Source organism: Maylandia zebra, linkage group LG12 (assembly GCF_041146795.1).
Source record: "Maylandia zebra isolate NMK-2024a linkage group LG12, Mzebra_GT3a, whole genome shotgun sequence".
Lineage (NCBI taxonomy): Eukaryota > Metazoa > Chordata > Actinopteri > Cichliformes > Cichlidae > Maylandia > Maylandia zebra.
In genome coordinates, this window is record NC_135178.1 from 39,262,778 (window position 1) to 39,286,004 (window position 23,227).

At 49.9% G+C, this 23,227-nt stretch overlaps 32 non-coding genes across 32 annotated transcripts; all 32 read left to right on the top strand.

Annotated features, from left to right (window-relative positions):
- The first annotated feature begins 71 nt into the window (after positions 1 to 71).
- Positions 72 to 144, top strand: trnaa-ugc (transfer RNA alanine (anticodon UGC)). Its single transcript has one exon. It is a non-coding gene; the product is annotated as a tRNA-Ala (tRNA).
- A 682-nt stretch (positions 145 to 826) lies between these two features.
- Positions 827 to 908, top strand: trnas-gcu (transfer RNA serine (anticodon GCU)). The gene has a single exon. It is a non-coding gene; the product is annotated as a tRNA-Ser (tRNA).
- Positions 909 to 1,434: 526 nt separating this feature from the next.
- On the top strand, positions 1,435 to 1,507 carry trnaa-agc (transfer RNA alanine (anticodon AGC)). Its single transcript has one exon. It is a non-coding gene; the product is annotated as a tRNA-Ala (tRNA).
- Positions 1,508 to 2,183: 676 nt separating this feature from the next.
- Positions 2,184 to 2,256, top strand: trnaa-ugc (transfer RNA alanine (anticodon UGC)). Its single transcript has one exon. It is a non-coding gene; the product is annotated as a tRNA-Ala (tRNA).
- Positions 2,257 to 2,938: 682 nt separating this feature from the next.
- trnas-gcu (transfer RNA serine (anticodon GCU)) lies at positions 2,939 to 3,020 on the top strand. The gene has a single exon. It is a non-coding gene; the product is annotated as a tRNA-Ser (tRNA).
- Positions 3,021 to 3,546: 526 nt separating this feature from the next.
- Positions 3,547 to 3,619, top strand: trnaa-agc (transfer RNA alanine (anticodon AGC)). The gene has a single exon. It is a non-coding gene; the product is annotated as a tRNA-Ala (tRNA).
- Positions 3,620 to 4,295: 676 nt separating this feature from the next.
- Positions 4,296 to 4,368, top strand: trnaa-ugc (transfer RNA alanine (anticodon UGC)). The gene has a single exon. It is a non-coding gene; the product is annotated as a tRNA-Ala (tRNA).
- A 682-nt stretch (positions 4,369 to 5,050) lies between these two features.
- Positions 5,051 to 5,132, top strand: trnas-gcu (transfer RNA serine (anticodon GCU)). The gene has a single exon. It is a non-coding gene; the product is annotated as a tRNA-Ser (tRNA).
- A 526-nt stretch (positions 5,133 to 5,658) lies between these two features.
- trnaa-agc (transfer RNA alanine (anticodon AGC)) lies at positions 5,659 to 5,731 on the top strand. The gene has a single exon. It is a non-coding gene; the product is annotated as a tRNA-Ala (tRNA).
- A 681-nt stretch (positions 5,732 to 6,412) lies between these two features.
- Positions 6,413 to 6,485, top strand: trnaa-ugc (transfer RNA alanine (anticodon UGC)). The gene has a single exon. It is a non-coding gene; the product is annotated as a tRNA-Ala (tRNA).
- Positions 6,486 to 7,167: 682 nt separating this feature from the next.
- On the top strand, positions 7,168 to 7,249 carry trnas-gcu (transfer RNA serine (anticodon GCU)). The gene has a single exon. It is a non-coding gene; the product is annotated as a tRNA-Ser (tRNA).
- A 526-nt stretch (positions 7,250 to 7,775) lies between these two features.
- trnaa-agc (transfer RNA alanine (anticodon AGC)) lies at positions 7,776 to 7,848 on the top strand. Its single transcript has one exon. It is a non-coding gene; the product is annotated as a tRNA-Ala (tRNA).
- A 676-nt stretch (positions 7,849 to 8,524) lies between these two features.
- trnaa-ugc (transfer RNA alanine (anticodon UGC)) lies at positions 8,525 to 8,597 on the top strand. The gene has a single exon. It is a non-coding gene; the product is annotated as a tRNA-Ala (tRNA).
- Positions 8,598 to 9,279: 682 nt separating this feature from the next.
- On the top strand, positions 9,280 to 9,361 carry trnas-gcu (transfer RNA serine (anticodon GCU)). The gene has a single exon. It is a non-coding gene; the product is annotated as a tRNA-Ser (tRNA).
- Positions 9,362 to 9,887: 526 nt separating this feature from the next.
- Positions 9,888 to 9,960, top strand: trnaa-agc (transfer RNA alanine (anticodon AGC)). The gene has a single exon. It is a non-coding gene; the product is annotated as a tRNA-Ala (tRNA).
- A 676-nt stretch (positions 9,961 to 10,636) lies between these two features.
- trnaa-ugc (transfer RNA alanine (anticodon UGC)) lies at positions 10,637 to 10,709 on the top strand. Its single transcript has one exon. It is a non-coding gene; the product is annotated as a tRNA-Ala (tRNA).
- Positions 10,710 to 11,391: 682 nt separating this feature from the next.
- On the top strand, positions 11,392 to 11,473 carry trnas-gcu (transfer RNA serine (anticodon GCU)). Its single transcript has one exon. It is a non-coding gene; the product is annotated as a tRNA-Ser (tRNA).
- Positions 11,474 to 11,999: 526 nt separating this feature from the next.
- On the top strand, positions 12,000 to 12,072 carry trnaa-agc (transfer RNA alanine (anticodon AGC)). Its single transcript has one exon. It is a non-coding gene; the product is annotated as a tRNA-Ala (tRNA).
- A 676-nt stretch (positions 12,073 to 12,748) lies between these two features.
- On the top strand, positions 12,749 to 12,821 carry trnaa-ugc (transfer RNA alanine (anticodon UGC)). The gene has a single exon. It is a non-coding gene; the product is annotated as a tRNA-Ala (tRNA).
- A 682-nt stretch (positions 12,822 to 13,503) lies between these two features.
- On the top strand, positions 13,504 to 13,585 carry trnas-gcu (transfer RNA serine (anticodon GCU)). The gene has a single exon. It is a non-coding gene; the product is annotated as a tRNA-Ser (tRNA).
- A 526-nt stretch (positions 13,586 to 14,111) lies between these two features.
- On the top strand, positions 14,112 to 14,184 carry trnaa-agc (transfer RNA alanine (anticodon AGC)). The gene has a single exon. It is a non-coding gene; the product is annotated as a tRNA-Ala (tRNA).
- Positions 14,185 to 14,860: 676 nt separating this feature from the next.
- On the top strand, positions 14,861 to 14,933 carry trnaa-ugc (transfer RNA alanine (anticodon UGC)). The gene has a single exon. It is a non-coding gene; the product is annotated as a tRNA-Ala (tRNA).
- Positions 14,934 to 15,615: 682 nt separating this feature from the next.
- Positions 15,616 to 15,697, top strand: trnas-gcu (transfer RNA serine (anticodon GCU)). The gene has a single exon. It is a non-coding gene; the product is annotated as a tRNA-Ser (tRNA).
- A 526-nt stretch (positions 15,698 to 16,223) lies between these two features.
- On the top strand, positions 16,224 to 16,296 carry trnaa-agc (transfer RNA alanine (anticodon AGC)). Its single transcript has one exon. It is a non-coding gene; the product is annotated as a tRNA-Ala (tRNA).
- A 676-nt stretch (positions 16,297 to 16,972) lies between these two features.
- On the top strand, positions 16,973 to 17,045 carry trnaa-ugc (transfer RNA alanine (anticodon UGC)). The gene has a single exon. It is a non-coding gene; the product is annotated as a tRNA-Ala (tRNA).
- A 682-nt stretch (positions 17,046 to 17,727) lies between these two features.
- On the top strand, positions 17,728 to 17,809 carry trnas-gcu (transfer RNA serine (anticodon GCU)). Its single transcript has one exon. It is a non-coding gene; the product is annotated as a tRNA-Ser (tRNA).
- A 526-nt stretch (positions 17,810 to 18,335) lies between these two features.
- On the top strand, positions 18,336 to 18,408 carry trnaa-agc (transfer RNA alanine (anticodon AGC)). Its single transcript has one exon. It is a non-coding gene; the product is annotated as a tRNA-Ala (tRNA).
- A 681-nt stretch (positions 18,409 to 19,089) lies between these two features.
- On the top strand, positions 19,090 to 19,162 carry trnaa-ugc (transfer RNA alanine (anticodon UGC)). Its single transcript has one exon. It is a non-coding gene; the product is annotated as a tRNA-Ala (tRNA).
- Positions 19,163 to 19,844: 682 nt separating this feature from the next.
- Positions 19,845 to 19,926, top strand: trnas-gcu (transfer RNA serine (anticodon GCU)). The gene has a single exon. It is a non-coding gene; the product is annotated as a tRNA-Ser (tRNA).
- Positions 19,927 to 21,201: 1,275 nt separating this feature from the next.
- trnaa-ugc (transfer RNA alanine (anticodon UGC)) lies at positions 21,202 to 21,274 on the top strand. The gene has a single exon. It is a non-coding gene; the product is annotated as a tRNA-Ala (tRNA).
- A 682-nt stretch (positions 21,275 to 21,956) lies between these two features.
- Positions 21,957 to 22,038, top strand: trnas-gcu (transfer RNA serine (anticodon GCU)). Its single transcript has one exon. It is a non-coding gene; the product is annotated as a tRNA-Ser (tRNA).
- Positions 22,039 to 22,564: 526 nt separating this feature from the next.
- trnaa-agc (transfer RNA alanine (anticodon AGC)) lies at positions 22,565 to 22,637 on the top strand. Its single transcript has one exon. It is a non-coding gene; the product is annotated as a tRNA-Ala (tRNA).
- Positions 22,638 to 23,227: the final 590 nt, after the last annotated feature.

Sequence of the window (23,227 nt, forward strand, 5' to 3'; positions counted from 1 at the left end):
GTGTTGTGATTAGTTCCACCTGAGCTGAGGCTCCGTATGGCACGATGAAGCTGCAGCGCTCAAGCCTCAATGGGGAATTAGCTCAAATGGTAGAGCGCTCGCTTTGCATGTGAGAGGCAGCGGGATCGATACCCGCATTCTCCAGGACACTTTTGGACATCTGCGAGGAGACCCAAAGCCATGCGTGTAGCCAATCCATTGGGTGTGGGTGGAGAGCAAATTCAGGGGTGATTTGTCACACAAGGATAGCAGCAAGTGCGAAAGGCAAGCTTTAGAAGATGGTAGTGAGAGCTCCTCTGATGTGTGGCACAGATGGAGTCTGCAGAGTTGAAGATGATAAGCTTTTGCTTGGGAGTGTCCAGGATGGAACAGATGTGAAATGACCACGTGCGAGGGACAGCTGGGGTTGAGCCGTTTGCAGACGACGTTAGGCCAGCAAGGCTGAGGTGATTTGCACATGTGCAGAGGAGGGATATAAGATATACTGGGAAAAGGGTGTTAAATACGGAGCGGCTGGGCAGGAGAATAAGAGAAAGACCAAAGACAACGTTCATAGACGTAGCCAAGTAGGACATGCAGAGGGTTGGTGTGACAGAGGAGAATGCTAGGGGCAGGGTGAGATGGAGGCAGACGATCCACTCTGGCAACCCCCAAGAAGAACAGGCTCAAAGAAGAAGCCAGCATCACTCCAGGCTTCTACCAAAGTGTTACGCAGCCCCTCGTCGGGGATCTGGAGTCAATCTCCCTGCGTCCATACACCAGCAATCAGCTCACACATTATCCCTCGTCAATTCCCAATGCTACTGGCAAAGAGCGGTGTGCGGCAGATGAGGTGGCCGAGAGGTTAAGGCGATGGACTGCTAATCCATTGTGCTGTGCACGCGTGGGTTCGAATCCCATCCTCGTCGAGAGCTCTTTCTGCTTATGTTGATGCATCTTGTCAGTGTAAGATTGGCTGCCAAAGCAGGCATGATGCAATGCTCTTCTTTGGCTCAGTATTCACTTTAGTTCACCATGTGGTCTTGTTGCACAGGTCATGTTAAAGACAATGGTCTGCTAATACAGTAGCAGAAAGACGTTCTGCTTCCAGAATAGCAACATTCCTAATGGCCAACTTGCCCTACACTGAAAACCAAGGGGAGGAGGTCGGTAAGCATATTGATTAGAACCACCTCCCTCAGTTGGCTTCATTCAATGTGAATTAGCAGTGGCTCTAGTCCACAGTCCCTTGGATGTCCAGTCTCCTCAGTCTGTCTCTAAGGCTGATGGCATTCAGTCACGTTAGCATGACAGTGGATTGTCAGCGAGCCGCCTTAGTCTCTCAGCCACCTCCTGGATGCTTTGCAGATTTCAGGATTTGTGCCCCTTCCCTATTTTGATCATACAACAAGTATGGACAAAGTGTAGCCTGTAATAAGTAAGACATGTGGCACAGGGGAGTTAGCTCAAATGGTAGAGCGCTCGCTTAGCATGCGAGAGGTAGCGGGATCGACGCCCGCATTCTCCATTTGACACTTTGCTAGTCAGTGTCCCAATTGAATGCATGTGGCTTCCTTTGGCAAATCTTTATTTCACAGGTGTCGAACTCCAGGCCTCGAGGGCCGGTGTCCTGCAGGTTTCAGATGTATTCTTGATCCATCATAGGGGATTCAAATGGCTAAATTACCTCCTCAACATTTCTTGAAGTTCTCCAGAGGCCTGGTAATGAACTAATCATTTGATTCAGGTGTGTTGACCCAGGGTTATACCTAAAACCTGCAGGACACCGGCCCTCGAGGCCTGATGTTGTAGAGGTTTATTTGCACTTCTCCGCTCACTACCTTTCAGGTACTACCATGTTAACGCTGGCTTCAAACCTCATCAATCTTTGACCATATGAAGTGATTGTGTCCCCTCTTACCCTCACAATACTGGCCGATGGCAGCAAAGAGTCCCCCGGCCCAGTCTGACATCTCTTTTCTCCAGAAGCAGCTGAAAGGGGCTTCCAGTGACACTCTCCTGGCGTACTGCGTAGGGCCCAGACTTGAATCGCTCGGAAATGTCTCGTGTGAGTTACGATTGCACCAAAGAGTCTTGTTGTAGTTGACAAGCCCAGAAAACATTGAAAGGGGGGTGTTGTGATTAGTTCCACCTGAGCTGAGGCTCCGTATGGCACGATGAAGCTGCAGCGCTCAAGCCTCAATGGGGAATTAGCTCAAATGGTAGAGCGCTCGCTTTGCATGTGAGAGGCAGCGGGATCGATACCCGCATTCTCCAGGACACTTTTGGACATCTGCGAGGAGACCCAAAGCCATGCGTGTAGCCAATCCATTGGGTGTGGGTGGAGAGCAAATTCAGGGGTGATTTGTCACACAAGGATAGCAGCAAGTGCGAAAGGCAAGCTTTAGAAGATGGTAGTGAGAGCTCCTCTGATGTGTGGCACAGATGGAGTCTGCAGAGTTGAAGATGATAAGCTTTTGCTTGGGAGTGTCCAGGATGGAACAGATGTGAAATGACCACGTGCGAGGGACAGCTGGGGTTGAGCCGTTTGCAGACGACGTTAGGCCAGCAAGGCTGAGGTGATTTGCACATGTGCAGAGGAGGGATATAAGATATACTGGGAAAAGGGTGTTAAATACGGAGCGGCTGGGCAGGAGAATAAGAGAAAGACCAAAGACAACGTTCATAGACGTAGCCAAGTAGGACATGCAGAGGGTTGGTGTGACAGAGGAGAATGCTAGGGGCAGGGTGAGATGGAGGCAGACGATCCACTCTGGCAACCCCCAAGAAGAACAGGCTCAAAGAAGAAGCCAGCATCACTCCAGGCTTCTACCAAAGTGTTACGCAGCCCCTCGTCGGGGATCTGGAGTCAATCTCCCTGCGTCCATACACCAGCAATCAGCTCACACATTATCCCTCGTCAATTCCCAATGCTACTGGCAAAGAGCGGTGTGCGGCAGATGAGGTGGCCGAGAGGTTAAGGCGATGGACTGCTAATCCATTGTGCTGTGCACGCGTGGGTTCGAATCCCATCCTCGTCGAGAGCTCTTTCTGCTTATGTTGATGCATCTTGTCAGTGTAAGCTTGGCTGCCAAAGCAGGCATGATGCAATGCTCTTCTTTGGCTCAGTATTCACTTTAGTTCACCATGTGGTCTTGTTGCACAGGTCATGTTAAAGACAATGGTCTGCTAATACAGTAGCAGAAAGACGTTCTGCTTCCAGAATAGCAACATTCCTAATGGCCAACTTGCCCTACACTGAAAACCAAGGGGAGGAGGTCGGTAAGCATATTGATTAGAACCACCTCCCTCAGTTGGCTTCATTCAATGTGAATTAGCAGTGGCTCTAGTCCACAGTCCCTTGGATGTCCAGTCTCCTCAGTCTGTCTCTAAGGCTGATGGCATTCAGTCACGTTAGCATGACAGTGGATTGTCAGCGAGCCGCCTTAGTCTCTCAGCCACCTCCTGGATGCTTTGCAGATTTCAGGATTTGTGCCCCTTCCCTATTTTGATCATACAACAAGTATGGACAAAGTGTAGCCTGTAATAAGTAAGACATGTGGCACAGGGGAGTTAGCTCAAATGGTAGAGCGCTCGCTTAGCATGCGAGAGGTAGCGGGATCGACGCCCGCATTCTCCATTTGACACTTTGCTAGTCAGTGTCCCAATTGAATGCATGTGGCTTCCTTTGGCAAATCTTTATTTCACAGGTGTCGAACTCCAGGCCTCGAGGGCCGGTGTCCTGCAGGTTTCAGATGTATTCTTGATCCATCATAGGGGATTCAAATGGCTAAATTACCTCCTCAACATTTCTTGAAGTTCTCCAGAGGCCTGGTAATGAACTAATCATTTGATTCAGGTGTGTTGACCCAGGGTTATACCTAAAACCTGCAGGACACCGGCCCTCGAGGCCTGATGTTGTAGAGGTTTATTTGCACTTCTCCGCTCACTACCTTTCAGGTACTACCATGTTAACGCTGGCTTCAAACCTCATCAATCTTTGACCATATGAAGTGATTGTCTCCCCTCTTACCCTCACAATACTGGCCGATGGCAGCAAAGAGTCCCCCGGCCCAGTCTGACATCTCTTTTCTCCAGAAGCAGCTGAAAGGGGCTTCCAGTGACACTCTCCTGGCGTACTGCGTAGGGCCCAGACTTGAATCGCTCGGAAATGTCTCGTGTGAGTTACGATTGCACCAAAGAGTCTTGTTGTAGTTGACAAGCCCAGAAAACATTGAAAGGGGGGTGTTGTGATTAGTTCCACCTGAGCTGAGGCTCCGTATGGCACGATGAAGCTGCAGCGCTCAACCCTCAATGGGGAATTAGCTCAAATGGTAGAGCGCTCGCTTTGCATGTGAGAGGCAGCGGGATCGATACCCGCATTCTCCAGGACACTTTTGGACATCTGCGAGGAGACCCAAAGCCATGCGTGTAGCCAATCCATTGGGTGTGGGTGGAGAGCAAATTCAGGGGTGATTTGTCACACAAGGATAGCAGCAAGTGCGAAAGGCAAGCTTTAGAAGATGGTAGTGAGAGCTGCTCTGATGTGTGGCACAGATGGAGTCTGCAGAGTTGAAGATGATAAGCTTTTGCTTGGGAGTGTCCAGGATGGAACAGATGTGAAATGACCACGTGCGAGGGACAGCTGGGGTTGAGCCGTTTGCAGACGACGTTAGGCCAGCAAGGCTGAGGTGATTTGCACATGTGCAGAGGAGGGATATAAGATATACTGGGAAAAGGGTGTTAAATACGGAGCGGCTGGGCAGGAGAATAAGAGAAAGACCAAAGACAACGTTCATAGACGTAGCCAAGTAGGACATGCAGAGGGTTGGTGTGACAGAGGAGAATGCTAGGGGCAGGGTGAGATGGAGGCAGACGATCCACTCTGGCAACCCCCAAGAAGAACAGGCTCAAAGAAGAAGCCAGCATCACTCCAGGCTTCTACCAAAGTGTTACGCAGCCCCTCGTCGGGGATCTGGAGTCAATCTCCCTGCGTCCATACACCAGCGATCAGCTCACACATTATCCCTCGTCAATTCCCAATGCTACTGGCAAAGAGCAGTGTGCGGCAGATGAGGTGGCCGAGAGGTTAAGGCGATGGACTGCTAATCCATTGTGCTGTGCACGCGTGGGTTCGAATCCCATCCTCGTCGAGAGCTCTTTCTGCTTATGTTGATGCATCTTGTCAGTGTAAGCTTGGCTGCCAAAGCAGGCATGATGCAATGCTCTTCTTTGGCTCAGTATTCACTTTAGTTCACCATGTGGTCTTGTTGCACAGGTCATGTTAAAGACAATGGTCTGCTAATACAGTAGCAGAAAGACGTTCTGCTTCCAGAATAGCAACATTCCTAATGGCCAACTTGCCCTACACTGAAAACCAAGGGGAGGAGGTCGGTAAGCATATTGATTAGAACCACCTCCCTCAGTTGGCTTCATTCAATGTGAATTAGCAGTGGCTCTAGTCCACAGTCCCTTGGATGTCCAGTCTCCTCAGTCTGTCTCTAAGGCTGATGGCATTCAGTCACGTTAGCATGACAGTGGATTGTCAGCGAGCCGCCTTAGTCTCTCAGCCACCTCCTGGATGCTTTGCAGATTTCAGGATTTGTGCCCCTTCCCTATTTTGATCATACAACAAGTATGGACAAAGTGTAGCCTGTAATAAGTAAGACATGTGGCACAGGGGAGTTAGCTCAAATGGTAGAGCGCTCGCTTAGCATGCGAGAGGTAGCGGGATCGACGCCCGCATTCTCCATTTGACACTTTGCTAGTCAGTGTCCCAATTGAATGCATGTGGCTTCCTTTGGCAAATCTTTATTTCACAGGTGTCGAACTCCAGGCCTCGAGGGCCGGTGTCCTGCAGGTTTCAGATGTATTCTTGATCCATCATAGGGGATTCAAATGGCTAAATTACCTCCTCAACATTTCTTGAAGTTCTCCAGAGGCCTGGTAATGAACTAATCATTTGATTCAGGTGTGTTGACCCAGGGTTATACCTAAAACCTGCAGGACACCGGCCCTCGAGGCCTGATGTTGTACACCCCAGGTTTATTTGCACTTCTCCGCTCACTACCTTTCAGGTACTACCATGTTAACGCTGGCTTCAAACCTCATCAATCTTTGACCATATGAAGTGATTGTCTCCCCTCTTACCCTCACAATACTGGCCGATGGCAGCAAAGAGTCCCCCGGCCCAGTCTGACATCTCTTTTCTCCAGAAGCAGCTGAAAGGGGCTTCCAGTGACACTCTCCTGGCGTACTGCGTAGGGCCCAGACTTGAATCGCTCGGAAATGTCTCGTGTGAGTTACGATTGCACCAAAGAGTCTTGTTGTAGTTGACAAGCCCAGAAAACATTGAAAGGGGGGTGTTGTGATTAGTTCCACCTGAGCTGAGGCTCCGTATGGCACGATGAAGCTGCAGCGCTCAACCCTCAATGGGGAATTAGCTCAAATGGTAGAGCGCTCGCTTTGCATGTGAGAGGCAGCGGGATCGATACCCGCATTCTCCAGGACACTTTTGGACATCTGCGAGGAGACCCAAAGCCATGCGTGTAGCCAATCCATTGGGTGTGGGTGGAGAGCAAATTCAGGGGTGATTTGTCACACAAGGATAGCAGCAAGTGCGAAAGGCAAGCTTTAGAAGATGGTAGTGAGAGCTGCTCTGATGTGTGGCACAGATGGAGTCTGCAGAGTTGAAGATGATAAGCTTTTGCTTGGGAGTGTCCAGGATGGAACAGATGTGAAATGACCACGTGCGAGGGACAGCTGGGGTTGAGCCGTTTGCAGACGACGTTAGGCCAGCAAGGCTGAGGTGATTTGCACATGTGCAGAGGAGGGATATAAGATATACTGGGAAAAGGGTGTTAAATACGGAGCGGCTGGGCAGGAGAATAAGAGAAAGACCAAAGACAACGTTCATAGACGTAGCCAAGTAGGACATGCAGAGGGTTGGTGTGACAGAGGAGAATGCTAGGGGCAGGGTGAGATGGAGGCAGACGATCCACTCTGGCAACCCCCAAGAAGAACAGGCTCAAAGAAGAAGCCAGCATCACTCCAGGCTTCTACCAAAGTGTTACGCAGCCCCTCGTCGGGGATCTGGAGTCAATCTCCCTGCGTCCATACACCAGCGATCAGCTCACACATTATCCCTCGTCAATTCCCAATGCTACTGGCAAAGAGCAGTGTGCGGCAGATGAGGTGGCCGAGAGGTTAAGGCGATGGACTGCTAATCCATTGTGCTGTGCACGCGTGGGTTCGAATCCCATCCTCGTCGAGAGCTCTTTCTGCTTATGTTGATGCATCTTGTCAGTGTAAGATTGGCTGCCAAAGCAGGCATGATGCAATGCTCTTCTTTGGCTCAGTATTCACTTTAGTTCACCATGTGGTCTTGTTGCACAGGTCATGTTAAAGACAATGGTCTGCTAATACAGTAGCAGAAAGACGTTCTGCTTCCAGAATAGCAACATTCCTAATGGCCAACTTGCCCTACACTGAAAACCAAGGGGAGGAGGTCGGTAAGCATATTGATTAGAACCACCTCCCTCAGTTGGCTTCATTCAATGTGAATTAGCAGTGGCTCTAGTCCACAGTCCCTTGGATGTCCAGTCTCCTCAGTCTGTCTCTAAGGCTGATGGCATTCAGTCACGTTAGCATGACAGTGGATTGTCAGCGAGCCGCCTTAGTCTCTCAGCCACCTCCTGGATGCTTTGCAGATTTCAGGATTTGTGCCCCTTCCCTATTTTGATCATACAACAAGTATGGACAAAGTGTAGCCTGTAATAAGTAAGACATGTGGCACAGGGGAGTTAGCTCAAATGGTAGAGCGCTCGCTTAGCATGCGAGAGGTAGCGGGATCGACGCCCGCATTCTCCATTTGACACTTTGCTAGTCAGTGTCCCAATTGAATGCATGTGGCTTCCTTTGGCAAATCTTTATTTCACAGGTGTCGAACTCCAGGCCTCGAGGGCCGGTGTCCTGCAGGTTTCAGATGTATTCTTGATCCATCATAGGGGATTCAAATGGCTAAATTACCTCCTCAACATTTCTTGAAGTTCTCCAGAGGCCTGGTAATGAACTAATCATTTGATTCAGGTGTGTTGACCCAGGGTTATACCTAAAACCTGCAGGACACCGGCCCTCGAGGCCTGATGTTGTAGAGGTTTATTTGCACTTCTCCGCTCACTACCTTTCAGGTACTACCATGTTAACGCTGGCTTCAAACCTCATCAATCTTTGACCATATGAAGTGATTGTGTCCCCTCTTACCCTCACAATACTGGCCGATGGCAGCAAAGAGTCCCCCGGCCCAGTCTGACATCTCTTTTCTCCAGAAGCAGCTGAAAGGGGCTTCCAGTGACACTCTCCTGGCGTACTGCGTAGGGCCCAGACTTGAATCGCTCGGAAATGTCTCGTGTGAGTTACGATTGCACCAAAGAGTCTTGTTGTAGTTGACAAGCCCAGAAAACATTGAAAGGGGGGTGTTGTGATTAGTTCCACCTGAGCTGAGGCTCCGTATGGCACGATGAAGCTGCAGCGCTCAAGCCTCAATGGGGAATTAGCTCAAATGGTAGAGCGCTCGCTTTGCATGTGAGAGGCAGCGGGATCGATACCCGCATTCTCCAGGACACTTTTGGACATCTGCGAGGAGACCCAAAGCCATGCGTGTAGCCAATCCATTGGGTGTGGGTGGAGAGCAAATTCAGGGGTGATTTGTCACACAAGGATAGCAGCAAGTGCGAAAGGCAAGCTTTAGAAGATGGTAGTGAGAGCTGCTCTGATGTGTGGCACAGATGGAGTCTGCAGAGTTGAAGATGATAAGCTTTTGCTTGGGAGTGTCCAGGATGGAACAGATGTGAAATGACCACGTGCGAGGGACAGCTGGAGTTGAGCCGTTTGCAGACGACGTTAGGCCAGCAAGGCTGAGGTGATTTGCACATGTGCAGAGGAGGGATATAAGATATACTGGGAAAAGGGTGTTAAATACGGAGCGGCTGGGCAGGAGAATAAGAGAAAGACCAAAGACAACGTTCATAGACGTAGCCAAGTAGGACATGCAGAGGGTTGGTGTGACAGAGGAGAATGCTAGGGGCAGGGTGAGATGGAGGCAGACGATCCACTCTGGCAACCCCCAAGAAGAACAGGCTCAAAGAAGAAGCCAGCATCACTCCAGGCTTCTACCAAAGTGTTACGCAGCCCCTCGTCGGGGATCTGGAGTCAATCTCCCTGCGTCCATACACCAGCGATCAGCTCACACATTATCCCTCGTCAATTCCCAATGCTACTGGGAAAGAGCAGTGTGCGGCAGATGAGGTGGCCGAGCGGTTAAGGCGATGGACTGCTAATCCATTGTGCTGTGCACGCGTGGGTTCGAATCCCATCCTCGTCGAGAGCTCTTTCTGCTTATGTTGATGCATCTTGTCAGTGTAAGATTGGCTGCCAAAGCAGGCATGATGCAATGCTCTTCTTTGGCTCAGTATTCACTTTAGTTCACCATGTGGTCTTGTTGCACAGGTCATGTTAAAGACAATGGTCTGCTAATACAGTAGCAGAAAGACGTTCTGCTTCCAGAATAGCAACATTCCTAATGGCCAACTTGCCCTACACTGAAAACCAAGGGGAGGAGGTCGGTAAGCATATTGATTAGAACCACCTCCCTCAGTTGGCTTCATTCAATGTGAATTAGCAGTGGCTCTAGTCCACAGTCCCTTGGATGTCCAGTCTCCTCAGTCTGTCTCTAAGGCTGATGGCATTCAGTCACGTTAGCATGACAGTGGATTGTCAGCGAGCCGCCTTAGTCTCTCAGCCACCTCCTGGATGCTTTGCAGATTTCAGGATTTGTGCCCCTTCCCTATTTTGATCATACAACAAGTATGGACAAAGTGTAGCCTGTAATAAGTAAGACATGTGGCACAGGGGAGTTAGCTCAAATGGTAGAGCGCTCGCTTAGCATGCGAGAGGTAGCGGGATCGACGCCCGCATTCTCCATTTGACACTTTGCTAGTCAGTGTCCCAATTGAATGCATGTGGCTTCCTTTGGCAAATCTTTATTTCACAGGTGTCGAACTCCAGGCCTCGAGGGCCGGTGTCCTGCAGGTTTCAGATGTATTCTTGATCCATCATAGGGGATTCAAATGGCTAAATTACCTCCTCAACATTTCTTGAAGTTCTCCAGAGGCCTGGTAATGAACTAATCATTTGATTCAGGTGTGTTGACCCAGGGTTATACCTAAAACCTGCAGGACACCGGCCCTCGAGGCCTGATGTTGTAGAGGTTTATTTGCACTTCTCCGCTCACTACCTTTCAGGTACTACCATGTTAACGCTGGCTTCAAACCTCATCAATCTTTGACCATATGAAGTGATTGTGTCCCCTCTTACCCTCACAATACTGGCCGATGGCAGCAAAGAGTCCCCCGGCCCAGTCTGACATCTCTTTTCTCCAGAAGCAGCTGAAAGGGGCTTCCAGTGACACTCTCCTGGCGTACTGCGTAGGGCCCAGACTTGAATCGCTCGGAAATGTCTCGTGTGAGTTACGATTGCACCAAAGAGTCTTGTTGTAGTTGACAAGCCCAGAAAAAATTGAAAGGGGGGTGTTGTGATTAGTTCCACCTGAGCTGAGGCTCCGTATGGCACGATGAAGCTGCAGCGCTCAAGCCTCAATGGGGAATTAGCTCAAATGGTAGAGCGCTCGCTTTGCATGTGAGAGGCAGCGGGATCGATACCCGCATTCTCCAGGACACTTTTGGACATCTGCGAGGAGACCCAAAGCCATGCGTGTAGCCAATCCATTGGGTGTGGGTGGAGAGCAAATTCAGGGGTGATTTGTCACACAAGGATAGCAGCAAGTGCGAAAGGCAAGCTTTAGAAGATGGTAGTGAGAGCTCCTCTGATGTGTGGCACAGATGGAGTCTGCAGAGTTGAAGATGATAAGCTTTTGCTTGGGAGTGTCCAGGATGGAACAGATGTGAAATGACCACGTGCGAGGGACAGCTGGGGTTGAGCCGTTTGCAGACGACGTTAGGCCAGCAAGGCTGAGGTGATTTGCACATGTGCAGAGGAGGGATATAAGATATACTGGGAAAAGGGTGTTAAATACGGAGCGGCTGGGCAGGAGAATAAGAGAAAGACCAAAGACAACGTTCATAGACGTAGCCAAGTAGGACATGCAGAGGGTTGGTGTGACAGAGGAGAATGCTAGGGGCAGGGTGAGATGGAGGCAGACGATCCACTCTGGCAACCCCCAAGAAGAACAGGCTCAAAGAAGAAGCCAGCATCACTCCAGGCTTCTACCAAAGTGTTACGCAGCCCCTCGTCGGGGATCTGGAGTCAATCTCCCTGCGTCCATACACCAGCGATCAGCTCACACATTATCCCTCGTCAATTCCCAATGCTACTGGCAAAGAGCAGTGTGCGGCAGATGAGGTGGCCGAGAGGTTAAGGCGATGGACTGCTAATCCATTGTGCTGTGCACGCGTGGGTTCGAATCCCATCCTCGTCGAGAGCTCTTTCTGCTTATGTTGATGCATCTTGTCAGTGTAAGATTGGCTGCCAAAGCAGGCATGATGCAATGCTCTTCTTTGGCTCAGTATTCACTTTAGTTCACCATGTGGTCTTGTTGCACAGGTCATGTTAAAGACAATGGTCTGCTAATACAGTAGCAGAAAGACGTTCTGCTTCCAGAATAGCAACATTCCTAATGGCCAACTTGCCCTACACTGAAAACCAAGGGGAGGAGGTCGGTAAGCATATTGATTAGAACCACCTCCCTCAGTTGGCTTCATTCAATGTGAATTAGCAGTGGCTCTAGTCCACAGTCCCTTGGATGTCCAGTCTCCTCAGTCTGTCTCTAAGGCTGATGGCATTCAGTCACGTTAGCATGACAGTGGATTGTCAGCGAGCCGCCTTAGTCTCTCAGCCACCTCCTGGATGCTTTGCAGATTTCAGGATTTGTGCCCCTTCCCTATTTTGATCATACAACAAGTATGGACAAAGTGTAGCCTGTAATAAGTAAGACATGTGGCACAGGGGAGTTAGCTCAAATGGTAGAGCGCTCGCTTAGCATGCGAGAGGTAGCGGGATCGACGCCCGCATTCTCCATTTGACACTTTGCTAGTCAGTGTCCCAATTGAATGCATGTGGCTTCCTTTGGCAAATCTTTATTTCACAGGTGTCGAACTCCAGGCCTCGAGGGCCGGTGTCCTGCAGGTTTCAGATGTATTCTTGATCCATCATAGGGGATTCAAATGGCTAAATTACCTCCTCAACATTTCTTGAAGTTCTCCAGAGGCCTGGTAATGAACTAATCATTTGATTCAGGTGTGTTGACCCAGGGTTATACCTAAAACCTGCAGGACACCGGCCCTCGAGGCCTGATGTTGTAGAGGTTTATTTGCACTTCTCCGCTCACTACCTTTCAGGTACTACCATGTTAACGCTGGCTTCAAACCTCATCAATCTTTGACCATATGAAGTGATTGTCTCCCCTCTTACCCTCACAATACTGGCCGATGGCAGCAAAGAGTCCCCCGGCCCAGTCTGACATCTCTTTTCTCCAGAAGCAGCTGAAAGGGGCTTCCAGTGACACTCTCCTGGCGTACTGCGTAGGGCCCAGACTTGAATCGCTCGGAAATGTCTCGTGTGAGTTACGATTGCACCAAAGAGTCTTGTTGTAGTTGACAAGCCCAGAAAACATTGAAAGGGGGGTGTTGTGATTAGTTCCACCTGAGCTGAGGCTCCGTATGGCACGATGAAGCTGCAGCGCTCAACCCTCAATGGGGAATTAGCTCAAATGGTAGAGCGCTCGCTTTGCATGTGAGAGGCAGCGGGATCGATACCCGCATTCTCCAGGACACTTTTGGACATCTGCGAGGAGACCCAAAGCCATGCGTGTAGCCAATCCATTGGGTGTGGGTGGAGAGCAAATTCAGGGGTGATTTGTCACACAAGGATAGCAGCAAGTGCGAAAGGCAAGCTTTAGAAGATGGTAGTGAGAGCTGCTCTGATGTGTGGCACAGATGGAGTCTGCAGAGTTGAAGATGATAAGCTTTTGCTTGGGAGTGTCCAGGATGGAACAGATGTGAAATGACCACGTGCGAGGGACAGCTGGGGTTGAGCCGTTTGCAGACGACGTTAGGCCAGCAAGGCTGAGGTGATTTGCACATGTGCAGAGGAGGGATATAAGATATACTGGGAAAAGGGTGTTAAATACGGAGCGGCTGGGCAGGAGAATAAGAGAAAGACCAAAGACAACGTTCATAGACGTAGCCAAGTAGGACATGCAGAGGGTTGGTGTGACAGAGGAGAATGCTAGGGGCAGGGTGAGATGGAGGCAGACGATCCACTCTGGCAACCCCCAAGAAGAACAGGCTCAAAGAAGAAGCCAGCATCACTCCAGGCTTCTACCAAAGTGTTACGCAGCCCCTCGTCGGGGATCTGGAGTCAATCTCCCTGCGTCCATACACCAGCAATCAGCTCACACATTATCCCTCGTCAATTCCCAATGCTACTGGCAAAGCGCGGTGTGCGGCAGATGAGGTGGCCGAGAGGTTAAGGCGATGGACTGCTAATCCATTGTGCTGTGCACGCGTGGGTTCGAATCCCATCCTCGTCGAGAGCTCTTTCTGCTTATGTTGATGCATCTTGTCAGTGTAAGATTGGCTGCCAAAGCAGGCATGATGCAATGCTCTTCTTTGGCTCAGTATTCACTTTAGTTCACCATGTGGTCTTGTTGCACAGGTCATGTTAAAGACAATGGTCTGCTAATACAGTAGCAGAAAGACGTTCTGCTTCCAGAATAGCAACATTCCTAATGGCCAACTTGCCCTACACTGAAAACCAAGGGGAGGAGGTCGGTAAGCATATTGATTAGAACCACCTCCCTCAGTTGGCTTCATTCAATGTGAATTAGCAGTGGCTCTAGTCCACAGTCCCTTGGATGTCCAGTCTCCTCAGTCTGTCTCTAAGGCTGATGGCATTCAGTCACGTTAGCATGACAGTGGATTGTCAGCGAGCCGCCTTAGTCTCTCAGCCACCTCCTGGATGCTTTGCAGATTTCAGGATTTGTGCCCCTTCCCTATTTTGATCATACAACAAGTATGGACAAAGTGTAGCCTGTAATAAGTAAGACATGTGGCACAGGGGAGTTAGCTCAAATGGTAGAGCGCTCGCTTAGCATGCGAGAGGTAGCGGGATCGACGCCCGCATTCTCCATTTGACACTTTGCTAGTCAGTGTCCCAATTGAATGCATGTGGCTTCCTTTGGCAAATCTTTATTTCACAGGTGTCGAACTCCAGGCCTCGAGGGCCGGTGTCCTGCAGGTTTCAGATGTATTCTTGATCCATCATAGGGGATTCAAATGGCTAAATTACCTCCTCAACATTTCTTGAAGTTCTCCAGAGGCCTGGTAATGAACTAATCATTTGATTCAGGTGTGTTGACCCAGGGTTATACCTAAAACCTGCAGGACACCGGCCCTCGAGGCCTGATGTTGTAGAGGTTTATTTGCACTTCTCCGCTCACTACCTTTCAGGTACTACCATGTTAACGCTGGCTTCAAACCTCATCAATCTTTGACCATATGAAGTGATTGTGTCCCCTCTTACCCTCACAATACTGGCCGATGGCAGCAAAGAGTCCCCCGGCCCAGTCTGACATCTCTTTTCTCCAGAAGCAGCTGAAAGGGGCTTCCAGTGACACTCTCCTGGCGTACTGCGTAGGGCCCAGACTTGAATCGCTCGGAAATGTCTCGTGTGAGTTACGATTGCACCAAAGAGTCTTGTTGTAGTTGACAAGCCCAGAAAACATTGAAAGGGGGGTGTTGTGATTAGTTCCACCTGAGCTGAGGCTCCGTATGGCACGATGAAGCTGCAGCGCTCAAGCCTCAATGGGGAATTAGCTCAAATGGTAGAGCGCTCGCTTTGCATGTGAGAGGCAGCGGGATCGATACCCGCATTCTCCAGGACACTTTTGGACATCTGCGAGGAGACCCAAAGCCATGCGTGTAGCCAATCCATTGGGTGTGGGTGGAGAGCAAATTCAGGGGTGATTTGTCACACAAGGATAGCAGCAAGTGCGAAAGGCAAGCTTTAGAAGATGGTAGTGAGAGCTCCTCTGATGTGTGGCACAGATGGAGTCTGCAGAGTTGAAGATGATAAGCTTTTGCTTGGGAGTGTCCAGGATGGAACAGATGTGAAATGACCACGTGCGAGGGACAGCTGGGGTTGAGCCGTTTGCAGACGACGTTAGGCCAGCAAGGCTGAGGTGATTTGCACATGTGCAGAGGAGGGATATAAGATATACTGGGAAAAGGGTGTTAAATACGGAGCGGCTGGGCAGGAGAATAAGAGAAAGACCAAAGACAACGTTCATAGACGTAGCCAAGTAGGACATGCAGAGGGTTGGTGTGACAGAGGAGAATGCTAGGGGCAGGGTGAGATGGAGGCAGACGATCCACTCTGGCAACCCCCAAGAAGAACAGGCTCAAAGAAGAAGCCAGCATCACTCCAGGCTTCTACCAAAGTGTTACGCAGCCCCTCGTCGGGGATCTGGAGTCAATCTCCCTGCGTCCATACACCAGCAATCAGCTCACACATTATCCCTCGTCAATTCCCAATGCTACTGGCAAAGAGCGGTGTGCGGCAGATGAGGTGGCCGAGAGGTTAAGGCGATGGACTGCTAATCCATTGTGCTGTGCACGCGTGGGTTCGAATCCCATCCTCGTCGAGAGCTCTTTCTGCTTATGTTGATGCATCTTGTCAGTGTAAGATTGGCTGCCAAAGCAGGCATGATGCAATGCTCTTCTTTGGCTCAGTATTCACTTTAGTTCACCATGTGGTCTTGTTGCACAGGTCATGTTAAAGACAATGGTCTGCTAATACAGTAGCAGAAAGACGTTCTGCTTCCAGAATAGCAACATTCCTAATGGCCAACTTGCCCTACACTGAAAACCAAGGGGAGGAGGTCGGTAAGCATATTGATTAGAACCACCTCCCTCAGTTGGCTTCATTCAATGTGAATTAGCAGTGGCTCTAGTCCACAGTCCCTTGGATGTCCAGTCTCCTCAGTCTGTCTCTAAGGCTGATGGCATTCAGTCACGTTAGCATGACAGTGGATTGTCAGCGAGCCGCCTTAGTCTCTCAGCCACCTCCTGGATGCTTTGCAGATTTCAGGATTTGTGCCCCTTCCCTATTTTGATCATACAACAAGTATGGACAAAGTGTAGCCTGTAATAAGTAAGACATGTGGCACAGGGGAGTTAGCTCAAATGGTAGAGCGCTCGCTTAGCATGCGAGAGGTAGCGGGATCGACGCCCGCATTCTCCATTTGACACTTTGCTAGTCAGTGTCCCAATTGAATGCATGTGGCTTCCTTTGGCAAATCTTTATTTCACAGGTGTCGAACTCCAGGCCTCGAGGGCCGGTGTCCTGCAGGTTTCAGATGTATTCTTGATCCATCATAGGGGATTCAAATGGCTAAATTACCTCCTCAACATTTCTTGAAGTTCTCCAGAGGCCTGGTAATGAACTAATCATTTGATTCAGGTGTGTTGACCCAGGGTTATACCTAAAACCTGCAGGACACCGGCCCTCGAGGCCTGATGTTGTAGAGGTTTATTTGCACTTCTCCGCTCACTACCTTTCAGGTACTACCATGTTAACGCTGGCTTCAAACCTCATCAATCTTTGACCATATGAAGTGATTGTGTCCCCTCTTACCCTCACAATACTGGCCGATGGCAGCAAAGAGTCCCCCGGCCCAGTCTGACATCTCTTTTCTCCAGAAGCAGCTGAAAGGGGCTTCCAGTGACACTCTCCTGGCGTACTGCGTAGGGCCCAGACTTGAATCGCTCGGAAATGTCTCGTGTGAGTTACGATTGCACCAAAGAGTCTTGTTGTAGTTGACAAGCCCAGAAAACATTGAAAGGGGGGTGTTGTGATTAGTTCCACCTGAGCTGAGGCTCCGTATGGCACGATGAAGCTGCAGCGCTCAAGCCTCAATGGGGAATTAGCTCAAATGGTAGAGCGCTCGCTTTGCATGTGAGAGGCAGCGGGATCGATACCCGCATTCTCCAGGACACTTTTGGACATCTGCGAGGAGACCCAAAGCCATGCGTGTAGCCAATCCATTGGGTGTGGGTGGAGAGCAAATTCAGGGGTGATTTGTCACACAAGGATAGCAGCAAGTGCGAAAGGCAAGCTTTAGAAGATGGTAGTGAGAGCTCCTCTGATGTGTGGCACAGATGGAGTCTGCAGAGTTGAAGATGATAAGCTTTTGCTTGGGAGTGTCCAGGATGGAACAGATGTGAAATGACCACGTGCGAGGGACAGCTGGGGTTGAGCCGTTTGCAGACGACGTTAGGCCAGCAAGGCTGAGGTGATTTGCACATGTGCAGAGGAGGGATATAAGATATACTGGGAAAAGGGTGTTAAATACGGAGCGGCTGGGCAGGAGAATAAGAGAAAGACCAAAGACAACGTTCATAGACGTAGCCAAGTAGGACATGCAGAGGGTTGGTGTGACAGAGGAGAATGCTAGGGGCAGGGTGAGATGGAGGCAGACGATCCACTCTGGCAACCCCCAAGAAGAACAGGCTCAAAGAAGAAGCCAGCATCACTCCAGGCTTCTACCAAAGTGTTACGCAGCCCCTCGTCGGGGATCTGGAGTCAATCTCCCTGCGTCCATACACCAGCAATCAGCTCACACATTATCCCTCGTCAATTCCCAATGCTACTGGCAAAGAGCGGTGTGCGGCAGATGAGGTGGCCGAGAGGTTAAGGCGATGGACTGCTAATCCATTGTGCTGTGCACGCGTGGGTTCGAATCCCATCCTCGTCGAGAGCTCTTTCTGCTTATGTTGATGCATCTTGTCAGTGTAAGATTGGCTGCCAAAGCAGGCATGATGCAATGCTCTTCTTTGGCTCAGTATTCACTTTAGTTCACCATGTGGTCTTGTTGCACAGGTCATGTTAAAGACAATGGTCTGCTAATACAGTAGCAGAAAGACGTTCTGCTTCCAGAATAGCAACATTCCTAATGGCCAACTTGCCCTACACTGAAAACCAAGGGGAGGAGGTCGGTAAGCATATTGATTAGAACCACCTCCCTCAGTTGGCTTCATTCAATGTGAATTAGCAGTGGCTCTAGTCCACAGTCCCTTGGATGTCCAGTCTCCTCAGTCTGTCTCTAAGGCTGATGGCATTCAGTCACGTTAGCATGACAGTGGATTGTCAGCGAGCCGCCTTAGTCTCTCAGCCACCTCCTGGATGCTTTGCAGATTTCAGGATTTGTGCCCCTTCCCTATTTTGATCATACAACAAGTATGGACAAAGTGTAGCCTGTAATAAGTAAGACATGTGGCACAGGGGAGTTAGCTCAAATGGTAGAGCGCTCGCTTAGCATGCGAGAGGTAGCGGGATCGACGCCCGCATTCTCCATTTGACACTTTGCTAGTCAGTGTCCCAATTGAATGCATGTGGCTTCCTTTGGCAAATCTTTATTTCACAGGTGTCGAACTCCAGGCCTCGAGGGCCGGTGTCCTGCAGGTTTCAGATGTATTCTTGATCCATCATAGGGGATTCAAATGGCTAAATTACCTCCTCAACATTTCTTGAAGTTCTCCAGAGGCCTGGTAATGAACTAATCATTTGATTCAGGTGTGTTGACCCAGGGTTATACCTAAAACCTGCAGGACACCGGCCCTCGAGGCCTGATGTTGTACACCCCAGGTTTATTTGCACTTCTCCGCTCACTACCTTTCAGGTACTACCATGTTAACGCTGGCTTCAAACCTCATCAATCTTTGACCATATGAAGTGATTGTGTCCCCTCTTACCCTCACAATACTGGCCGATGGCAGCAAAGAGTCCCCCGGCCCAGTCTGACATCTCTTTTCTCCAGAAGCAGCTGAAAGGGGCTTCCAGTGACACTCTCCTGGCGTACTGCGTAGGGCCCAGACTTGAATCGCTCGGAAATGTCTCGTGTGAGTTACGATTGCACCAAAGAGTCTTGTTGTAGTTGACAAGCCCAGAAAACATTGAAAGGGGGGTGTTGTGATTAGTTCCACCTGAGCTGAGGCTCCGTATGGCACGATGAAGCTGCAGCGCTCAACCCTCAATGGGGAATTAGCTCAAATGGTAGAGCGCTCGCTTTGCATGTGAGAGGCAGCGGGATCGATACCCGCATTCTCCAGGACACTTTTGGACATCCGCGAGGAGACCCAAAGCCATGCGTGTAGCCAATCCATTGGGTGTGGGTGGAGAACAAATTCAGGGGTGATTTGTCACACAAGGATAGCAGCAAGTGCGAAAGGCAAGCTTTAGAAGATGGTAGTGAGAGCTGCTCTGATGTGTGGCACAGATGGAGTCTGCAGAGTTGAAGATGATAAGCTTTTGCTTGGGAGTGTCCAGGATGGAACAGATGTGAAATGACCACGTGCGAGGGACAGCTGGGGTTGAGCCGTTTGCAGACGACGTTAGGCCAGCAAGGCTGAGGTGATTTGCACATGTGCAGAGGAGGGATATAAGATATACTGGGAAAAGGGTGTTAAATACGGAGCGGCTGGGCAGGAGAATAAGAGAAAGACCAAAGACAACGTTCATAGACGTAGCCAAGTAGGACATGCAGAGGGTTGGTGTGACAGAGGAGAATGCTAGGGGCAGGGTGAGATGGAGGCAGACGATCCACTCTGGCAACCCCCAAGAAGAACAGGCTCAAAGAAGAAGCCAGCATCACTCCAGGCTTCTACCAAAGTGTTACGCAGCCCCTCGTCGGGGATCTGGAGTCAATCTCCCTGCGTCCATACACCAGCGATCAGCTCACACATTATCCCTCGTCAATTCCCAATGCTACTGGCAAAGAGCGGTGTGCGGCAGATGAGGTGGCCGAGAGGTTAAGGCGATGGACTGCTAATCCATTGTGCTGTGCACGCGTGGGTTCGAATCCCATCCTCGTCGAGAGCTCTTTCTGCTTATGTTGATGCATCTTGTCAGTGTAAGATTGGCTGCCAAAGCAGGCATGATGCAATGCTCTTCTTTGGCTCAGTATTCACTTTAGTTCACCATGTGGTCTTGTTGCACAGGTCATGTTAAAGACAATGGTCTGCTAATACAGTAGCAGAAAGACGTTCTGCTTCCAGAATAGCAACATTCCTAATGGCCAACTTGCCCTACACTGAAAACCAAGGGGAGGAGGTCGGTAAGCATATTGATTAGAACCACCTCCCTCAGTTGGCTTCATTCAATGTGAATTAGCAGTGGCTCTAGTCCACAGTCCCTTGGATGTCCAGTCTCCTCAGTCTGTCTCTAAGGCTGATGGCATTCAGTCACGTTAGCATGACAGTGGATTGTCAGCGAGCCGCCTTAGTCTCTCAGCCACCTCCTGGATGCTTTGCAGATTTCAGGATTTGTGCCCCTTCCCTATTTTGATCATACAACAAGTATGGACAAAGTGTAGCCTGTAATAAGTAAGACATGTGGCACAGGGGAGTTAGCTCAAATGGTAGAGCGCTCGCTTAGCATGCGAGAGGTAGCAGGATCGACGCCCGCATTCTCCATTTGACACTTTGCTAGTCAGTGTCCCAATTGAATGCATGTGGCTTCCTTTGGCAAATCTTTATTTCACAGGTGTCGAACTCCAGGCCTCGAGGGCCGGTGTCCTGCAGGTTTCAGATGTATTCTTGATCCATCATAGGGGATTCAAATGGCTAAATTACCTCCTCAACATTTCTTGAAGTTCTCCAGAGGCCTGGTAATGAACTAATCATTTGATTCAGGTGTGTTGACCCAGGGTTATACCTAAAACCTGCAGGACACCGGCCCTCGAGGCCTGATGTTGTAGAGGTTTATTTGCACTTCTCCGCTCACTACCTTTCAGGTACTACCATGTTAACGCTGGCTTCAAACCTCATCAATCTTTGACCATATGAAGTGATTGTCTCCCCTCTTACCCTCACAATACTGGCCGATGGCAGCAAAGAGTCCCCCGGCCCAGTCTGACATCTCTTTTCTCCAGAAGCAGCTGAAAGGGGCTTCCAGTGACACTCTCCTGGCGTACTGCGTAGGGCCCAGACTTGAATCGCTCGGAAATGTCTCGTGTGAGTTACGATTGCACCAAAGAGTCTTGTTGTAGTTGACAAGCCCAGAAAACATTGAAAGGGGGGTGTTGTGATTAGTTCCACCTGAGCTGAGGCTCCGTATGGCACGATGAAGCTGCAGCGCTCAAGCCTCAATGGGGAATTAGCTCAAATGGTAGAGCGCTCGCTTTGCATGTGAGAGGCAGCGGGATCGATACCCGCATTCTCCAGGACACTTTTGGACATCTGCGAGGAGACCCAAAGCCATGCGTGTAGCCAATCCATTGGGTGTGGGTGGAGAGCAAATTCAGGGGTGATTTGTCACACAAGGATAGCAGCAAGTGCGAAAGGCAAGCTTTAGAAGATGGTAGTGAGAGCTTCTCTGATGTGTGGCACAGATGGAGTCTGCAGAGTTGAAGATGATAAGCTTTTGCTTGGGAGTGTCCAGGATGGAACAGATGTGAAATGACCACGTGCGAGGGACAGCTGGGGTTGAGCCGTTTGCAGACGACGTTAGGCCAGCAAGGCTGAGGTGATTTGCACATGTGCAGAGGAGGGATATAAGATATACTGGGAAAAGGGTGTTAAATACGGAGCGGCTGGGCAGGAGAATAAGAGAAAGACCAAAGACAACGTTCATAGACGTAGCCAAGTAGGACATGCAGAGGGTTGGTGTGACAGAGGAGAATGCTAGGGGCAGGGTGAGATGGAGGCAGACGATCCACTCTGGCAACCCCCAAGAAGAACAGGCTCAAAGAAGAAGCCAGCATCACTCCAGGCTTCTACCAAAGTGTTACGCAGCCCCTCGTCGGGGATCTGGAGTCAATCTCCCTGCGTCCATACACCAGCGATCAGCTCACACATTATCCCTCGTCAATTCCCAATGCTACTGGCAAAGAGCAGTGTGCGGCAGATGAGGTGGCCGAGAGGTTAAGGCGATGGACTGCTAATCCATTGTGCTGTGCACGCGTGGGTTCGAATCCCATCCTCGTCGAGAGCTCTTTCTGCTTATGTTGATGCATCTTGTCAGTGTAAGATTGGCTGCCAAAGCAGGCATGATGCAATGCTCTTCTTTGGCTCAGTATTCACTTTAGTTCACCATGTGGTCTTGTTGCACAGGTCATGTTAAAGACAATGGTCTGCTAATACAGTAGCAGAAAGACGTTCTGCTTCCAGAATAGCAGCATTCCTAATGGCCAACTTGCCCTACACTGAAAACCAAGGGGAGGAGGTCGGTAAGCATATTGATTAGAACCACCTCCCTCAGTTGGCTTCATTCAATGTGAATTAGCAGTGGCTCTAGTCCACAGTCCCTTGGATGTCCAGTCTCCTCAGTCTGTCTCTAAGGCTGATGGCATTCAGTCACGTTAGCATGACAGTGGATTGTCAGCGAGCCGCCTTAGTCTCTCAGCCACCTCCTGGGCGCTTTGCAGATTTCAGGATTTGTGCCCCTTCCCTATTTTGATCATACAACAAGTATGGACAAAGTGTAGCCTGTAATAAGTAAGACATGTGGCACAGGGGAGTTAGCTCAAATGGTAGAGCGCTCGCTTAGCATGCGAGAGGTAGCGGGATCGACGCCCGCATTCTCCATTTGACACTTTGCTAGTCAGTGTCCCAATTGAATGCATGTGGCTTCCTTTGGCAAATCTTTATTTCACAGGTGTCGAACTCCAGGCCTCGAGGGCCGGTGTCCTGCAGGTTTCAGATGTATTCTTGATCCATCATAGGGGATTCAAATGGCTAAATTACCTCCTCAACATTTCTTGAAGTTCTCCAGAGGCCTGGTAATGAACTAATCATTTGATTCAGGTGTGTTGACCCAGGGTTATACCTAAAACCTGCAGGACACCGGCCCTCGAGGCCTGATGTTGTAGAGGTTTATTTGCACTTCTCCGCTCACTACCTTTCAGGTACTACCATGTTAACGCTGGCTTCAAACCTCATCAATCTTTGACCATATGAAGTGATTGTCTCCCCTCTTACCCTCACAATACTGGCCGATGGCAGCAAAGAGTCCCCCGGCCCAGTCTGACATCTCTTTTCTCCAGAAGCAGCTGAAAGGGGCTTCCAGTGACACTCTCCTGGCGTACTGCGTAGGGCCCAGACTTGAATCGCTCGGAAATGTCTCGTGTGAGTTACGATTGCACCAAAGAGTCTTGTTGTAGTTGACAAGCCCAGAA